The sequence below is a fragment of the Triturus cristatus genome, chromosome 11, assembly GCF_964204655.1.
Source record: "Triturus cristatus chromosome 11, aTriCri1.1, whole genome shotgun sequence".
Lineage (NCBI taxonomy): Eukaryota > Metazoa > Chordata > Amphibia > Caudata > Salamandridae > Triturus > Triturus cristatus.
This window is the reverse complement of record NC_140594.1, coordinates 293,637,239-293,656,324: the sequence shown is the minus strand read 5'-3', so window position 1 is coordinate 293,656,324 and position 19,086 is coordinate 293,637,239.

The following is a 19,086-nucleotide window of genomic DNA, read 5'->3' as shown; positions in this document are numbered from 1 at the left end:
CAGCACAATCTTAGGATCTCTATCCAAGTGACTAGTTTTACACAGAGGGTGGGGAAACAGTCATATGACAATAACTTCTCAGTCAGTGAAAGTAGTCATTAAACAGGCATAGTTATTCATGTACATATAAACAGCCAGCACTGGAATGCAGATACCACACACAAAGCTGTAAAAAGTATATCTGTTTATGCAGACAGGCACAGTCCAGGATCTGTGCACCCAGATGATCACCCACTCTCAAAAGATCAGCTCTTACAGCTCACTAACAATGACATTGCAACATGCACGATGGGTGCTAGAGATTTTTACTCCCTTCTAAAAGAGAAAAGAGGTGAGGGAGAAGCCTGGGGTCTACATTGATATTAATAAAGATACTTATCCTGTGGGACTCATTTGTAAATGGGGACCTCGTTTGTCTCTAAGAGGGATCCCCTTAATTATTTCAGTATCAATCATAACCCATTTTTAATTTGCATATTTGCATAAAAAAACACAGGACACAAAGGATTTCCATCCTAAATGAATTGGATCCAATCATGTATAACAAAATGCAACATTAGTGATCATAGTGCAAACGACGCAGTGGACAAAAGTGATTCTATTTACAACATATATGATCAAAGACACTGTACAATTCCCAGTGGTTGTCTTCAATACTCAAGAAAAGTTAAAAACAGGGTTGCATGAGTTGGTACGGCATCCCATTAGACTAAATCACGAGTCAACCAAAAGGACGGGGTTGTTGACGTTTCAATCCCATGATTTGGACTGTTTTGTTACATTTTGTAATATACAATTGGATTCAATGCATTTCAGATGGACATCTTTTGTGTCCTCTGCTTTGCTATGCAAATTACATTTGGTTTATGATTGATATTGAAATAATTAAGGGGATCCTTCTTAAATACAAACAAGCTTCCCATTTAGAAATGAGTCCCACAGGATAATTGTCTTTAATAATATGTACTTACCCTCGTCCACTTGGGCTTATGGGGTTGTCTTTGTGCTTTCATACACCGGGGTCTACATTGAAGTCTTAAATGTAGTGGAATAGAATATTTTCAAAGAAAGGTAAACATATTAACGTTTTAATACATATAGGATTATATGTAGTTTATTTAAAATATTAAACTAGAAAATAACAGAATTAAAATTAAGAAGTTTTAACAAGTAATTCAAATAAAATATGTACCACTATATGTATATACCTTGAAAAAAAATTAAACAATTTTTAAAATATATCAAATTACATATATAAACAATAACTTAAAAGTAAAAATTGTCTAACATACACAACCAAACATATATGTAACCTAATTTAAAAATGAAAATTATTGTAAAAAATAGTTTTAATACTGTGAACTAAGTAAAATATATTTACAACAAAAAATAACAATTAAACTATATATTATTAACAAAAATGTATATTAAAATAAGCAACACTAGCAAAAGAGTTGGACTTCAAAAGAGTCCGATTTAGGGCCTGATTTAGATCTCAGTGGACGGGTTACCCGTCATAAGGGTGACGGATATCTCGTCCGCCGAAAATATAAATCCAATTATATTCTATCGCTTTATATTTTGGCGTACTGGATATCTTTCAACGTTGTGTTGGAGTAACCCATCCGCCAAGCTCTAAATCAGTCCCTAAGTAATCTAACTCCAATTTGATCAAATGTAGCAAAAATATTGGATTTTGGAGGAGCTAGATTTGCTATTTCCACTCCAACGTAAAGCGAAAGCGTAGGAATTGTTGGCCTTTACAGCATTTATATTATTCTCATACCAACATAAGCAAAAGTAGGGAAAGTGATGGATGTTGGAGGGGTTAGATTTACTATTCCTACTGCAATCTAAGTAACAGTAGGGAAAGTGTTTAACTTGAGAGGTGTTACATTTACTATTCCCACTACAAAGTAGTTTGTACTTAGGAAAGGTTGCATATAGCATTCTAAATCCTAATCATTTTAAAACAAAAATACCTAACAAACAATTATTTAAAGCTATTCCAAATAAATATATATAAATAAAATTTACTGTAAAAAGAAAAAGAATATTACAGCAGTAAAGTAACAAAAACATTAATATATGCACTTCCCTACCTCTCTATTACCACCACACCCCCTACAAAAAAACAAATTATAGCATTTTAAATGCAACTATAAAAATATAAAAAGATTAATTAAATAAAACAAATACAATTAAACCCAAGAATATGAATACCAATTACATTGTTTTTTATTAAATACAAATTAATATAATTACAATTAAATATTTTATTAAAATACTGTTAATTTAAAAATATAATTTACATAACTTCTCACCCTATGCCCCTATAAACCTGACAACCAACAACGAAAATATAAATTACTAATTTAACAATTCCCCCAAAAAAGTATGACAAAATAAACTTAATTAAAATAAAAATCCATAAAAAAACTACACAATTACCAATGAAATATTTAATTAACAAAAATGTTTTACAAATAAAGAACAATAATTTATAATTTCAATACTTTCCTACCCTATTACCATACAAACCCAGCAGACCCTCTACTAAATTATAAATATCAAAAAAAAATTCAACATTCAAAGTTGTAAACTATACTTAAAAACATTGAACTCGTATTATAATATTAACAACTACCATTAATACAATATCTAATATATAACAAATTCATTAAATCAGTATTTAATACTAAATTATAATAACCGATATTATATACATTTAAAAAAAAATCTATATTCTGTACATAAAAAAAATATTCTTACCTTCTAATCCATTTGGACATGACACACAGAGTAATTATCCCGGGCCATCGTTGGCTTACTCCCCCTGACTTTGATACGAAGAAGAAAATCAAAACTCAAAGCAGACAGAGAATTCATATATAAAGGCTACCAGATCCAATTTTCTAGGCTTGTGTGCTGTGGCCCTGCAAAAGCGTAAAGCCTTAATACCACTGACAGATCTTCTCCTTAAAAACAATGTTCACATTTTCAATACCTCTGGGACATCTCTTCCAATGAATGCTCACTTGGCAGGAAAAAGACACCATAAAGTCATTGTAAGAAGTGAAAAAGATACATAGGGGCCTATTAGCCACCCTAGCGGTGCTGGGACCGGCCGCCAGTGGTGCGGCGGTCCCACACCGGCAATTAGGATGCCACCGCCACGGTGACGGTGGCATCCTCTATTCCCAACATTGTGGTGATGCTGTGGCTGTACTGTGTGCATTTGCATGCACAACGTGGCAGGCACCATGTGGTGCCTGCCACATCGTCCATGCAAATGCAGGGGGGTACCATAGGTACCCCCAATGTGCCCACCCCCCCAACATCCAGGGGGCCTGAAATGGGTCCCTAACTCAGGAATCCGCATGCCTTTGGAAAGGCTGCTTCCCGCTGGCATCCTAATATGGTTGGCAGTGTCTAGCAGACACCGCCACCATATGCAACCCGTTTCCACCCGGTCGATCCGTCGACTGGGCGGAAAAAAGGCGGACGGTCTTTCCGTCCGCCGCGGTCCCCCCCTGCCATCATAATATGGTGGGGGGAAATGGGAGGCAGGTGGGGTATGATGTTGGGCGGATCGCCACTGCCATGCGGGCGGTGGCGATCCGCCTACATCAGAATAGACCCCTTAGTGTATATATGGAGAAGGAAAAACTCTGTGATAAATACGAGAACAAACTGAAACCGAAACAAGGGTCAGTTACGCAAAGCAGAGAAAGTCTAGCAGCTGACAGCGCATATCAGAAAAAAGGAAATTGGTATTATGACGACAAGTTAGCCAGAGACTATTGGATGTGAACTTTGATAGTGACGGCACTTCATAAGCTTTGAGGAGTGGTTCATAGGTCGAGGGGCAGTGGAGCCATCTTTATGCTCAACTATGAAATAGAGGCCTGGGTGGAGCTACAGATAATTTGTACAGGATATGAATCTGATGTCACACAGGGTATAACAGGGAATTATGCCTCAGAAGATTACCTTCCTTAGAACCGAGTATGGTGATCAAGGGAAGAGGTATCGAGGAAAAGCAGGTTAGAATAGAATGAGATATTCGGTAGATCGTAGATGGTTTGGGTGATAAAGGATCTGATTATTTCAAGAGGTGTTTTGTTTCCTTTTAAAGTAATTGGCATAGGAGTTGAGATGGGGCAGTAAGGAGAGGAGGAGGGGGAGGGAGAGGGAGTCGGCTCTACAGTGGTTATCTGGGATTATCATTTGAAGAGGAGACAAGTCGGGATCAGGCATGTAGTGAGTAGCCTAGAAAGACATCTACATTGCCTGCACAAAAGATTAATGTATTCACAAACTTTAGTATGTGGATCTAGCTAAAAGACTGAAAGCCTTCTTCAGGGGTGGTTGATAAAAGGATGTATGCCAAAATCCGTCCAGTTTTACTGACGCTGGAGCTTTTGCGGGCTCCACGACAGGAAGGTCAAATTCTGACAAGTTTTGCATCAAGGGCCCACTCTATTTAGGGTATTCTTTCAGATACCATGTCTGTCAGCTTTTATGCTATTCTGCACCCCTTCTGCATATCAACAGAGGTCTCAGACAGCAAATGTGTGAAAATGTTCCCTTGGTGAACTTGAAGGGTGCGAGGGACATTTGTTTTAATTTCCTAAAACCAGACCCACACTATGGGGCTCTATCTTTGGAATATCCAGAAATTGCCTCCATGTCATGAAAAACTTCTATCATGCTTCTGCAGAAAAATACTGTGACTCAGAAAAACCTTTGAGCATAGCAGGCCAGCAGTTGCTGAGCTCTTGAGGGCCCTTTAAGCACTATGAAAGTGTGAGTGTGTGTGATGTCTGCTTTTTTCACGAAACACATTTGCTTAAAAGAAACAAAAAGAGGTTAAAGTCAAATAACTTCCACAGCAATTCCTCAAACCTGCCACAGGACTGCAGGTTTTATGATCCTTTTTGGCAAATCTTATTGGTGGTGAAAGGCTCACTTCATGACCAGGATGGCAGGAGGACAGTATAGACAATCCCCCTCTGGGTACCTTACCTCACCCGATAGCTCCTGACAGGAGTTGTGGTCTGGCCTCTCCTGGTAGCATCATCATTCAGGGAGGTGGTAATTGACACATGGGTCTGAGATCGCTATGATGTTGGTGATGTCTTGAACCTCCCCTTCCCTAAAAGATCCTATACAAACAGGCAAAGTTATTTAAATCTAATATTTCAATCTCAGTCGTAATCGTATTTATGGCAACCTTCTTACAAATGGGGACTGGTGGTGCTCACAACCTCTCATCATTATGACGGGTCTCCCATAATAGAAGGTTGCGGAAGGCCCATTGGTGTCCTGACCAACAGAATATATGTGATTGTTTGCAGTCGAGTGTGCCAGTAGGCCCAGGTTAGTGAGACACCGCTCTCTCTGGAGACTGGGTCGTGCTTGGGGATGCCACTGTGAACATGGAATGGTTTACCTTTTTGGAACACATCCATTTCACATTGTGCCTACTTTCTATTGTTACTGTCGGGTTTGACACTTATTGTTTGTGGTGGAAGAGAGACCGCCTGGCTTCTGTGGTATTTCACGGTAGAACATGGTGGCAGGAATCACATCTGGGGCTTGCAGTTGAAGTTGAGCGGTGGCATCCAGAACACCGACAATGGAGACAGATACTACTGTACAGTAGTTATATAGCGGACATGAGGTGACACAGGTACCTACCAAAAGATTATTGAGTGGAAATCTAAAGCCTTACAGCTGGCAAAAGGCTATATCAGACTGTCGTATAGTCTTAATCTGGAATGCCAATTAATTAAAAGATTAATAAACAAGTGAGATTTTTTCTCAAAACCAGAGCGTGAACTGGCGAGGCAACTACTGGTTGCGTACTCATGCTCTGCTTCAGATGATCTATTTATTTTACTGGCTGGGAAGCTTGGTTGACATTGTCTTGATAAGTATATATGCCCATCGTATTAATGATATTTTCTACCCTTCACTCAAGATGACAGCATTGTCATATGTGGTACATTTATGTGTGTGATGGATTTCAGTGTATACTATATGACTGGCTTGACAGACATCCCCGAAGTACTACAGGGCCCTCTGCCAAGACTTAGTCCCACAAAGGGTGCTGCTTGATTTAAGCATGGTGGGTGTTTGGAGAGGTCGATGAGAAAATATATTCCTTTTAGTTGACTTACATGGGGTTAACTTGAGACTGGGAAATTTGTGTGCGGTATGTGCATACAAAGCATTATTTTGAATATCATGGAAGATTACACTCAGAATCTCCCCCTCCATTCGTTACTCGAAGGGTGGGGTCAGGCTAGGGACGTGGAGACTGCCCTCCGGTCTGTTGCTTGACATCCATTTCAGGAGGAGCAGCATGGAGAGATGTCCCAGTGATGTGTAACTAATGATGGTCTGGCTGCTCTAGAGGCGTGGAATGGGTGGCTGAAGGAATTGAGCTGTGTGGTTGCATAGACATTAGAAAGAAGTTTGAAAGAGGTATCTTGCAGAGAGTAAAAAAGTGGTAGCTACAGACAAATTCACCCTGGTTACTTTAATGGCGAGGTTGAAGAAGATCCTACTGATCTCAAATTGACTACTGGTACACAGGGAAGGTGACAAAGCAGGGAGAAAAGTGAAGATCTACCAAGCACACATCACAGCTATTAAAGATGTCCGGGCAGGTCTAGTGCACATATAGAAGGCCATTAATCAGGCCTTTTGGGACTGTCTGAAAGCCTTATTTTCACTTTGCCCAAACATACAACTAGTGACATTAAAGGACTGTTGAATGATTGGTCATTGCCCAGACGGCTGAAATAAGCATGAGCTCGATGTGTTATGGACCGGGTAGAAATCCTTGGTGTCACTCTCTGAGTTAGTGACCCCCCACCTACAACCTAAAACAGTGATCAAGTGCTGGATACACCAAGACCAATGTGGCTTTATGCCGCATAGAAACAGAAGACAGAATGAGCAGAAGATAGGCCATGTCATGTAGGAGGTTAGGAACAGAGACAAGGTCGGCCAGCTTCTAAGGACGCTGAATGAGTATCTGATAGCGTTTGATTTAAATACCAATTATAGAATGTAGTGTTATAGAAAATGAATTTTGGCGCAAAATTTAAAGGGTTTCTACATTTGCTGTACACTTGTTGTACACTAAACCACTTGCTATGGTCAGAACAAATTCAATTAAATCAGTGCAATGGTGCTTGTGCCATGGAACGAACAAGGATGTCCAATATTGCCACCCAAATGTGCCTTCGATTGCCTCGTGAGAAATGTAATGTAATGTAATGTAATGAGGTTTTTATAAAGCGCAGGTTGCACTCCAGGGAGCATCTTTGCGCTGTAGAGAAGAATCAGATCCTGATGATGATCCATGCGGAAGGTAATTAGACTAGATTCTTGCACTCCCATTCAGGGAGAGCAAAAATCCAAGTCTTGAGGGCCTTTCTGCAAGTCGCTTCTGTAGAGATTTGACGGAGAGAGGAGGGAAGAAGGTTCCAGGCCTTGGACCCAAGTACTGCCAGAGATTTTCCTCCTTTAGTCTTGAGTCTGAACTTAGGGATGGTAAGAAGATTGGCCGTTTGAGACCTAAGGCATCGCGTGGGGTTATAATGTTTGAACAGTTTTAGTATGTAGTTGGGTCCCTTTCCATTGAAAGCCCTAAAGGTGATCAATAGAATTTTAAATAGCACCCTTTTGTTAATGGGCAGCCAGTGTAAGAGGTTCATTGCAGCCGTAGCTGAGGTCCTCTTTTTCCACCCTAGTACTAGTCTGGCAGCCGCATGCTGTACCATTTGTAATTTATGGCGGACTTCTTTGTTAGTCCCTGCATATAGGCTATTACAATAGTCGATGCGGGAGGTGATGAGGGCTACTGCGACCGTTTTCCTTGCGGAAAGGGGAATTAGGTCGTAGAATTTCCTGAGTCCTTTAATGATTCCGAAGCAGGTCCCTGCTACGGCTGTGGCTTGCTGTTTGAAACTCAGGGTGGGGTCAAATTTGATCCCTAGGTTACGGACTGAGGAGGCAGTGCTAGGGGGAGCAATGGCATCATCAGGCCACCATACTGAGGGATTGAAGAAATTATCCTTGCCAAAGGGAAGGATTTCTGTTTTCCCAGTATTGCACTTGAGATGATTCAAATTCATCCATCTGAACGTGGCGGTAAGGCAGCTTTCGAGCCTTCTTTCGGCTTCTTGGGTATCATTTTCCAGTATCAGAATGAGCTGAGTATCATCTGCATATGCAATGGTGTCTATGCCAAAGGATGAGATAAGAGTGATTAGCGGGGCCATGTATATATTGAAAAGTGTAGGACTTAAGCAGGATCCTTGAGGGACTCCAGATCCTACTAACTTTTCCTCTGATCTGTAATGTCCTAAGACCACAACTTGTCTCCTATTTATGAGAAAGCTCTTTATCCAGTTCAATGCGGTTCCAACAATTCCTGCCGCGGCTAGACGGTCTAATAGAATGGCATGGGACACCGTATCAAACGCCGCGGACAGGTCTAATAGAACCAGGACTGCTTTCTTTCCCTGATCTAAAGCTCCACGGAGGGTTTCGGAGGAAAAGATCAGGGCTGATTCTGTGGAGTGTTGGGCTCTAAAACCTGCTTGGTTGGGATGCCAGATGTTATTATTTTCCATGAAGACAGTAAGTTGTTTGTTAACAGCTTTCTCTGTAAGTTTACAGAAGGCTGGGAGTAGGGAGATCGGACGGAGGTTTGTAAGGGTAGCGGGGTCCGGTAGTGCTTTTTTTTGCAGGGGTTTGACTGCTGCGAGTTTCCATTTCTCAGGGACCAGACCTTGGGTGAGTGAAGAGTTTATGATGCTATTGATGAATGGATTAACAACCACTATTAGTGAATGAAGCACTAGCGGAGGGCAGGGATCAAAGGGAGATCCGGATGTAAGTTTAAGGATTTCTGTCTGCGTTTCTTCTTTGCTTACCGGTTGAAAGGAAGCAAAGGTATTGATTTTTAGTCCGGAGTTGATGACCTTGTTCTCCTCATTACTGTGGGGTTGTGGGAAATCTTTGGTCAAGGTTAAGATTTTTCCCTCAAAGTAGTCTGCAATAGTGTTGCAGAGACTCTGTGAGGGGGGGATATCTTTCTGCATAGTTTTAGGGTTGAGGAAAGTGTTAACAATATTGAAAATTTCTTTTTGTTTATTCTTGCTATTATTGATGGCTTCCTTGTAGTATTCCCTTTTGGCCGTTTTAATCGACCTGTGGTATTGGCGACGGGCGATTTTGTACAAGTCTTGGTCATACTCTGTGTAGTTGAGTCGCCACTTTCGTTCAAGAGCCCTAACTTTCCGTTGTTCCTCTTTTAGAGTGAGAGAGAACCACGGGGCGATAGGTCTCTGTTTTCTCCTGGTCCTCAAACAGGGAAGGATGGACTCCTGGCCCTTCATGAGTGAGTTGATCCATTCCTTAAAGGCCTGGCTGTCTTTGTCGGGGGCTCCCGACAGAGTCGGTCTAGATGTGTCAGCTTTTATCAGGAAATCTGGTTGTCCTATCAGATCTTTCCAACGGGGTCCTTTCATGTCAGACCCTGGGTGGTCGTTGGTTTTCTTCTTAGTCCGAGAATGAGATGTTACGGGGAATTCGAACGGAATATAGCTATGGTCTGTCCAAGTTAGTATTTGCGGGTTATCTACTTTAAGTGTTTCAATATTGGAGCAGATGCAGTCGAGTATATGTCCCGCCTTGTGAGTGGCGGAGGTGGTAAGAGTTTTCAGACCGAGTACATTCATAGTGTCGGTGAAGCAGATTGTAGCCTGATCCGAGTGGGCGTCTAGGTGTATATTGGCGTCTCCCAGGATGGTGAAATTGGCTGATTTGAGGACTAAGTGGCCTATAGCTTCACCGATACTATCAATGAAGTCAGTATGTGAGCCAGGTGGTCGATAGATCAGGGCCCCTGTAAAGGTGAAGGAGTCATGTATTTTTAGAGCAAAGCCAACATTTTCCGCCCCTTTGAGGTCAGGTATAAGGAAAGTTTGGCAATTCAGGGTGTCGCGATAGACAATAGCAATGCCTCCACCCCTCTGACAAGGTCTATCCTCTCTAGAGATTAGATATCCTGGGGGTAAGGAGTTTGTTATGTCAGGGTTACTATTTGGTGTCAGCCAGGTTTCCGTCATAAAGAGACAGTCAAGTTTATTCTCCATTATGAGATTAAATATATGTGCGGCGTGCTTTCCCATAGACCTGACATTGATCCGTCCACATCGTAGGTTCCTAGCTTGTACGGGTGGCTGATTACTTGCTTTGAAGCCTAGACTGTAACTGCAGCACCTGCAGGTCCACGAACCAGACCAGGTGGTCAGGTCAAGGGATCCGGTGCAGGATGTTGGGTCTGGTTTGGTTTTTAGTAGGGCTTCTCTTGAATAGATGATTTTTTGTGCAGGGGGGGTGGCACTGGGCACGGGCGAGGCGCGGACGGGCGCAGACGGGCTTGCCTTTGGCGCGCCTTTGGCGCGCCGGCGGCGCGCCAAATGCGCGCGTCCGCTGCGCGACCGGAAGATGCACATGATTATAAGGGAGGTGGAAGGGAAGATGGAGGCGTGTCCACACTAAGGGGGTGTGGCCTGAGGGATCGAGCGGTGATGGCGTGCGAGGTGTGCGAGGCAGGTCCTGCAGCGGCGCCAAGAACCGCCACGAATCCCTGACAAAAGGCGAGCTTGGATCCCCAATTAGTGCCCAGGAACAAGGTAAACAGTTTAAAATGCAATAATATGTGACACTCAAAGTTTAAAAGCAACTAGCTTACTCCCGGCTTCCGCCTCAGGAGGATACAGTTCTCTGAACTGGTTTTGAAGTCGGAGACCTTAAATAGTCTCGGTAGGGGGGCGTGTCCACACTAAGGGGGCGTGGCCTGAGGGATCGAGCGGTGATGGCGTGCGAGGTGTGCGAGGCAGGTCCTGCAGCGGCGCCAAGAACCGCCACGAATCCCTGACAAAAGGCGAGCTTGGATCCCCAATTAGTGCCCAGGAACAAGGTAAACAGTTTAAAATGCAATAATATGTGACACTCAAAGTTTAAAAGCAACTAGCTTACTCCCGGCTTCCGCCTCAGGAGGATACAGTTCTCTGAACTGGTTTTGAAGTCGGAGACCTTAAATAGTCTCGGTAGGGGGGCGTGTCCACACTAAGGGGGCGTGGCCTGAGGGATCGAGCGGTGATGGCGTGCGAGGTGTGCGAGGCAGGTCCTGCAGCGGCGCCAAGAACCGCCACGAATCCCTGACAAAAGGCGAGCTTGGATCCCCAATTAGTGCCCAGGAACAAGGTAAACAGTTTAAAATGCAATAATATGTGACACTCAAAGTTTAAAAGCAACTAGCTTACTCCCGGCTTCCGCCTCAGGAGGATACAGTTCTCTGAACTGGTTTTGAAGTCGGAGACCTTAAATAGTCTCGGTAGGGGGGCGTGTCCACACTAAGGGGGCGTGGCCTGAGGGATCGAGCGGTGATGGCGTGCGAGGTGTGCGAGGCAGGTCCTGCAGCGGCGCCAAGAACCGCCACGAATCCCTGACAAAAGGCGAGCTTGGATCCCCAATTAGTGCCCAGGAACAAGGTAAACAGTTTAAAATGCAATAATATGTGACACTCAAAGTTTAAAAGCAACTAGCTTACTCCCGGCTTCCGCCTCAGGAGGATACAGTTCTCTGAACTGGTTTTGAAGTCGGAGACCTTAAATAGTCTCGGTAGGGGGGCGTGTCCACACTAAGGGGGCGTGGCCTGAGGGATCGAGCGGTGATGGCGTGCGAGGTGTGCGAGGCAGGTCCTGCAGCGGCGCCAAGAACCGCCACGAATCCCTGACAAAAGGCGAGCTTGGATCCCCAATTAGTGCCCAGGAACAAGGTAAACAGTTTAAAATGCAATAATATGTGACACTCAAAGTTTAAAAGCAACTAGCTTACTCCCGGCTTCCGCCTCAGGAGGATACAGTTCTCTGAACTGGTTTTGAAGTCGGAGACCTTAAATAGTCTCGGTAGGGGGGCGTGTCCACACTAAGGGGGCGTGGCCTGAGGGATCGAGCGGTGATGGCGTGCGAGGTGTGCGAGGCAGGTCCTGCAGCGGCGCCAAGAACCGCCACGAATCCCTGACAAAAGGCGAGCTTGGATCCCCAATTAGTGCCCAGGAACAAGGTAAACAGTTTAAAATGCAATAATATGTGACACTCAAAGTTTAAAAGCAACTAGCTTACTCCCGGCTTCCGCCTCAGGAGGATACAGTTCTCTGAACTGGTTTTGAAGTCGGAGACCTTAAATAGTCTCGGTAGGGGGGCGTGTCCACACTAAGGGGGCGTGGCCTGAGGGATCGAGCGGTGATGGCGTGCGAGGTGTGCGAGGCAGGTCCTGCAGCGGCGCCAAGAACCGCCACGAATCCCTGACAAAAGGCGAGCTTGGATCCCCAATTAGTGCCCAGGAACAAGGTAAACCGTTTAAAATGCAATAATATGTGACACTCAAAGTTTAAAAGCAACTAGCTTACTCCCGGCTTCCGCCTCAGGAGGATACAGTTCTCTGAACTGGTTTTGAAGTCGGAGACCTTAAATAGTCTCGGTAGGGGGGCGTGTCCACACTAAGGGGGCGTGGCCTGAGGGATCGAGCGGTGATGGCGTGCGAGGTGTGCGAGGCAGGTCCTGCAGCGGCGCCAAGAACCGCCACGAATCCCTGACAAAAGGCGAGCTTGGATCCCCAATTAGTGCCCAGGAACAAGGTAAACAGTTTAAAATGCAATAATATGTGACACTCAAAGTTTAAAAGCAACTAGCTTACTCCCGGCTTCCGCCTCAGGAGGATACAGTTCTCTGAACTGGTTTTGAAGTCGGAGACCTTAAATAGTCTCGGTAGGGGGGCGTGTCCACACTAAGGGGGCGTGGCCTGAGGGATCGAGCGGTGATGGCGTGCGAGGTGTGCGAGGCAGGTCCTGCAGCGGCGCCAAGAACCGCCACGAATCCCTGACAAAAGGCGAGCTTGGATCCCCAATTAGTGCCCAGGAACAAGGTAAACAGTTTAAAATGCAATAATATGTGACACTCAAAGTTTAAAAGCAACTAGCTTACTCCCGGCTTCCGCCTCAGGAGGATACAGTTCTCTGAACTGGTTTTGAAGTCGGAGACCTTAAATAGTCTCGGTAGGGGGGCGTGTCCACACTAAGGGGGCGTGGCCTGAGGGATCGAGCGGTGATGGCGTGCGAGGTGTGCGAGGCAGGTCCTGCAGCGGCGCCAAGAACCGCCACGAATCCCTGACAAAAGGCGAGCTTGGATCCCCAATTAGTGCCCAGGAACAAGGTAAACAGTTTAAAATGCAATAATATGTGACACTCAAAGTTTAAAAGCAACTAGCTTACTCCCGGCTTCCGCCTCAGGAGGATACAGTTCTCTGAACTGGTTTTGAAGTCGGAGACCTTAAATAGTCTCGGTAGGGGGGCGTGTCCACACTAAGGGGGCGTGGCCTGAGGGATCGAGCGGTGATGGCGTGCGAGGTGTGCGAGGCAGGTCCTGCAGCGGCGCCAAGAACCGCCACGAATCCCTGACAAAAGGCGAGCTTGGATCCCCAATTAGTGCCCAGGAACAAGGTAAACCGTTTAAAATGCAATAATATGTGACACTCAAAGTTTAAAAGCAACTAGCTTACTCCCGGCTTCCGCCTCAGGAGGATACAGTTCTCTGAACTGGTTTTGAAGTCGGAGACCTTAAATAGTCTCGGTAGGGGGGCGTGTCCACACTAAGGGGGCGTGGCCTGAGGGATCGAGCGGTGATGGCGTGCGAGGTGTGCGAGGCAGGTCCTGCAGCGGCGCCAAGAACCGCCACGAATCCCTGACAAAAGGCGAGCTTGGATCCCCAATTAGTGCCCAGGAACAAGGTAAACAGTTTAAAATGCAATAATATGTGACACTCAAAGTTTAAAAGCAACTAGCTTACTCCCGGCTTCCGCCTCAGGAGGATACAGTTCTCTGAACTGGTTTTGAAGTCGGAGACCTTAAATAGTCTCGGTAGGGGGGCGTGTCCACACTAAGGGGGCGTGGCCTGAGGGATCGAGCGGTGATGGCGTGCGAGGTGTGCGAGGCAGGTCCTGCAGCGGCGCCAAGAACCGCCACGAATCCCTGACAAAAGGCGAGCTTGGATCCCCAATTAGTGCCCAGGAACAAGGTAAACAGTTTAAAATGCAATAATATGTGACACTCAAAGTTTAAAAGCAACTAGCTTACTCCCGGCTTCCGCCTCAGGAGGATACAGTTCTACAGAAATAAAATGAAAGGTTTGGGATAATTGGGTAGGAGATAGGAAGCTTGTGGTCTCACTTTACAAGTAACGATATGCTCATCGTTACATACCAGAACATGCTCGTTACACTGATATAGGGCTGGAACGAATGGAAATGTTTGGATCAAGGTTGAGCTTGGATGAGTCATTACTATCCCCAACTGGCTCCTTAGAGCGTATAAACAGTAATGCAGTTCCAGTCCTCCCTAGCAAATGCTGACAGGATTTCTTTTGTTACTTGGGACCTACAGTTGTGATTGCAGAGTCACATGTGTTCGCCGACTCTATACAGAGTCATATCAAATCAAGACAATCAGTGAATTTTTTGGTAAGGTTGCCCAAGTCCCTAATGGGAAAAATGGTCCCACTGCTACAATGCCTATATGTATTTCAAGGTTGCAGGTGTGTTTATCTTAGGAAAACCTTTAGAGAACTTGACCGCAAGACACAACTGGCCTGTGAGGGAAGAGTAGTCCAACTGGACACGATCAAATGGAAAACTGATGAGGGTAGGCTGCATCTGCCTGATATGGAGTTATTATATAGAGGCAAAACTACAATATGTTGTTGTTGGTTCATGGACAGCCCGGTCTTTAGAGAAGGACATGCCGAATGGCATTTCTAATAAACTTGGTTTAATTACAATGGTGACAACTAATCAGCTTATACACAATTGCCCACTACACACTGGATGTCCTCTTGAGGGGCAACCTTACCTTGATGGAAGGTTTATTTAAAGATTTGTTACATTTCAAGAGGCACAATCTGCATTTCGGATAGTGAACATTTAATATGAGCATTTTCCTTAAGTACTGAAAGCAACCAGAGACATACAGGCCACAATTTTGAGTTGGGCGAGCAAAATTACTACATAGAATTATGCTGCACTTGATTCAGAGCGGGTAGGTTTTTCCACAACCATTTTTTCCGGGTGTGGAAGACCATACCTGATTTTTCCAGCCAGTAATTCCTTTGGTTGCAGCCAAGTCTCATTACCCATTTTTCTGACAGCATGCTCCCCACGCTAGAAAAAAAGCTACCTTTCCTCTACTGCTTCCCCCACCCCACCAGGAGATCCTTGCATACATGCAACATCAGCTCAGAGCTGGTGGTAAATGTATATCCTAAAACTGCATGGAACTGGGAATTCCATGTGTTTTTACAACCCCGAAACATTAGTCCTACAGGTTGCTCCTAATTCTAATGTGTGACCAACTCCACACCTCACATACTTCAAACGAATTACGTATCATGTGTGTCTCCAATTGTGATTTGAACTGCAGTGCATAATCCCATTCTGGCATGTGCCCGAGCTGTGCTCTTCTTTTTCCCTGTTTGTATTTGTTATCTACTAAACAATAAAAATTGTTCTGAAAAAATGTCTTGCGGGCAGGCCAGGCCCTATAGGGGTTTCTATGGGCGCTCTTATTTTTTAAGCCCCCAAATGTATTGCTGCTACTGCAAAGCAGCACGCAACCTCCCACATTGCACTGCACATAGTAGAACGGCAAGTTTAATAATGGCGGTAGATAGTCTATCTGTAATGCATAAAGCACTAAAGACAGATCTTAAGGACTATGTTTTTCATAGCTGAGAAGGAGGTTTCTCATCTGAGTTCCAGAACTGAGCACACACAATTTTGCATCATCTATAAAGAATGACAAGACCTGTAGGATTTAATGATGGACAATCTTAAGCTGTGTTCAAGGCTGCTCTGTCCTTATTGATAAGAGTTAGTGCATCGCAGAAATTCAGCTGCAGTTGGCTGACCATTAAGTTTATGAAGACTGAATCAAGGTTGGGTCTCTAAGGAGATACTTCCATATGTACCTTTGAAATTCTCCATTACACATTTTTTGGTTATCAAAGTATTCAATAGTTTCAATAGTATTTTTCAATACGTCTCAATTGACGATCATATTTTTTCTGGAGTTGGCTCTACAATAACTTGAATAAAGGATATGAGTGATTTTATTGCACAACTAGAAGCATATTAAAATGTGTTTAAAAATGTGACAATAGTCTCCATTGACAGGCAAAGCGAACATAGTCCATGCTTACTGCCTTTGGGACACAAAAGTCTCTTCCGCTATTGGAGATGCCGTTAATAAGTCTCCGCTGTTTTAGTTACTTAAAACAAGCATAGACACTTGACTATTTTCACTTCCAGGGAGAGGAATGGATAATACTGTTGCTCTTAGCTATGCCAATTTCCTTATGCATGCTTGTAAAAGCGCACACTTTGACACAACATGAATGGCACAGCAAGACTGGTGTATTTCAGCCTTCTATTGCTATTTTATTCATGTGGCTATCTGGCATAAACAACTTTGCAGAGTTTCCGAACATCATACACATTTCTGCTAATAATGTTTCGGCCGAAATAAAGTTTGTTTTCTTTCTACTAATGATAGTATGTAAACTGGCTACTCAACTTTAAGCCATTCAACACAGGGCTTTTTTTCTTTTGAGACAACATTCTTTTGATGCTTTCATAAAACCTACAGAAATGCATGACTTCCTTTCCTTAATGTATCTACTTGCAAATTATATGATACAGAATATTGCAAATTATTTTTGTTTTTAATGTGAGGCGGTTAAGAGCATTCAACCCAGAAACAGAGTCCATAGAAGAATTTCAGAACTGTTCCTCAAAAAAATGATCAACTGCTTGTAAGCTGTTACCTTATAGTCCAAATCCACCAGAAGCCTCTCCAGATCCACTGCCGAACGTGCACAAAATAGCATGTTGGTTAGAAGAAGGCTCAGGAAAATGTGAATGGGATAAGAGAGAAAACAGAGACAGCGGATATCGCCACTCTGATTTGTCAGTCAGCTGGGCGCAGCCATCAAAAGGAGGAGTGTTGATATTTAAAGATAAAAGGGGCCTTTAGCATTTTAGGAATATTGCTACAGCATCTGGTTTGTAATAGTGCATATGATATAACAATATATGTTTTTTCAACTCTCTAAGCTTAAAGAAACTTTGGGCCATATTTATGGCCAAGTCACGCAGTGCGGCAAGTCCCCTTGCTGCGCTGCACTGCGTGACAGGGAAAGGGGAGGGATGCGTCGTTTTTCAGGCAATACGGCACATTCCTGCCTTTTCTCCTATATTCTCAGGTCTACCACTTCTGTTAAATGTGGGAATGCGTCAAAATCCATGGATGTAGCATGGGTACACCCACGCAACACCCATGGAAATGCCTCCCTGGTGCAGAGTAATGCAGCAGAGTGATTTGCGTTGCATTGCATTATTCAAGATTTATGAAGCCACTGAGATCCACGCAAGGTGGCATTTCGTGGCTTCATAAATCTCATTTGTAAGTTGAATCACTCTTGCACTATGTGCGTGGTGCAAGAGCGAAGGAAAGGGGCTCGTAAACGGTTTCAGAGCAGTTACGCCTTTCCTAGTACAGAAAACTACATTTTGATTGGGGAACACACTCCGTGATTCTGAATTAAATTCGAAATGACCGATTCAAAAACTGCAATAAAATAAACACATTAGGATTATAAACTTCGCCTCACAACAACCATTCTCTTTCCCAATCTATATGATACTTTAATATGAGTGACAAAAAGAAATATCAACATATCTCCCTTACATGAAATAACAAGGTTAGCAAAATATTATTTCATAATCCTTAAAGAATTGCTCCATAAACAATAAATAAGAATGTAGTCTAAATCCTCTAACACAATTGGTTTCCTAGAATACTTCTTTGTATTCAGTTCAGTCTTTTGTCGAGTCTATAAGACTTGCAACCAGTCTTCAATGTTTCTCTTTACACTGGAAATAAGGTCCTGGCTGCAGCAGCTATGTTTCTCGATTGCCTAGCAAAGATGCTCTGGACCACAATGAACTCATACGTTATGTCTTTAAAGAAGCTGTCACTGTTTGCAAACCTTGCGCAAGTCCTGTGGCTTCAGGGGACATGTAGTTTGCTTAATTGCACTCCAATGGCTTGCAAAGCACATCTAGAGAAGACGTCCATTCTTAGATGTTGCTGCTTCTGAAGATGTAAGGTATTTTGGATTATCATGCTTCATTAGTCTGGCACGAACAGGTAAGTGTGGACTACAGAGCATGACATTGTTACAGCTTCCCATGAATACTCTTGACAACCCTTGTAAGTTTCAAATCATTTGGAAACATACTTCAAGAAGAGGAGGCAACCTAAGGGAGTATATTTTTAACTGTCTTCTGAAATCAGGCACATTGTTTTGGACATTGGATGTCGTTCTAATATGACCTACTGTTTAGACAAAAATACATCGGTTCTTCCAAGAGACGTTGGACCAAATTATATGTTTAGGTGAAAGCTGGTTTGTCTATTGTTAAGCATACACAATCCGTTCTCCAGATTGCTAAAAGGGATGTTTGCTCCTTTCACGGATTAAAAGTGAGTATGCTCTCTATAGTAAACTTATGCTTCTCGCAACATGGCTTTGCACGCGTGTGTTCGTATCCCATCCTCGTCGCCAAAATCTTGTAAGATAGTTGTAGTAGACAGCAACACTTCTTAGTAAGTTACAAGATAGATTTATTAAGACACAGCAGAGCACTACACCTCGCCAGCTGACCAGACCATCAACTGACAAGTCTAGAACATTCAAGTACAAAGTAGTATGCACACAAGTATTCTGGGAGGCTTAAGACGTGGGAACATAGAAAAAGGTCTAATGACCAAAGGTGGCCATGTTTCGAGGAGCATAAGTTTACTACACTCTCCAGCCACATATATAGCATGTGATCAAAAATATCTCAAAGATCATACTACATTTGATGTCCAACTTTGTA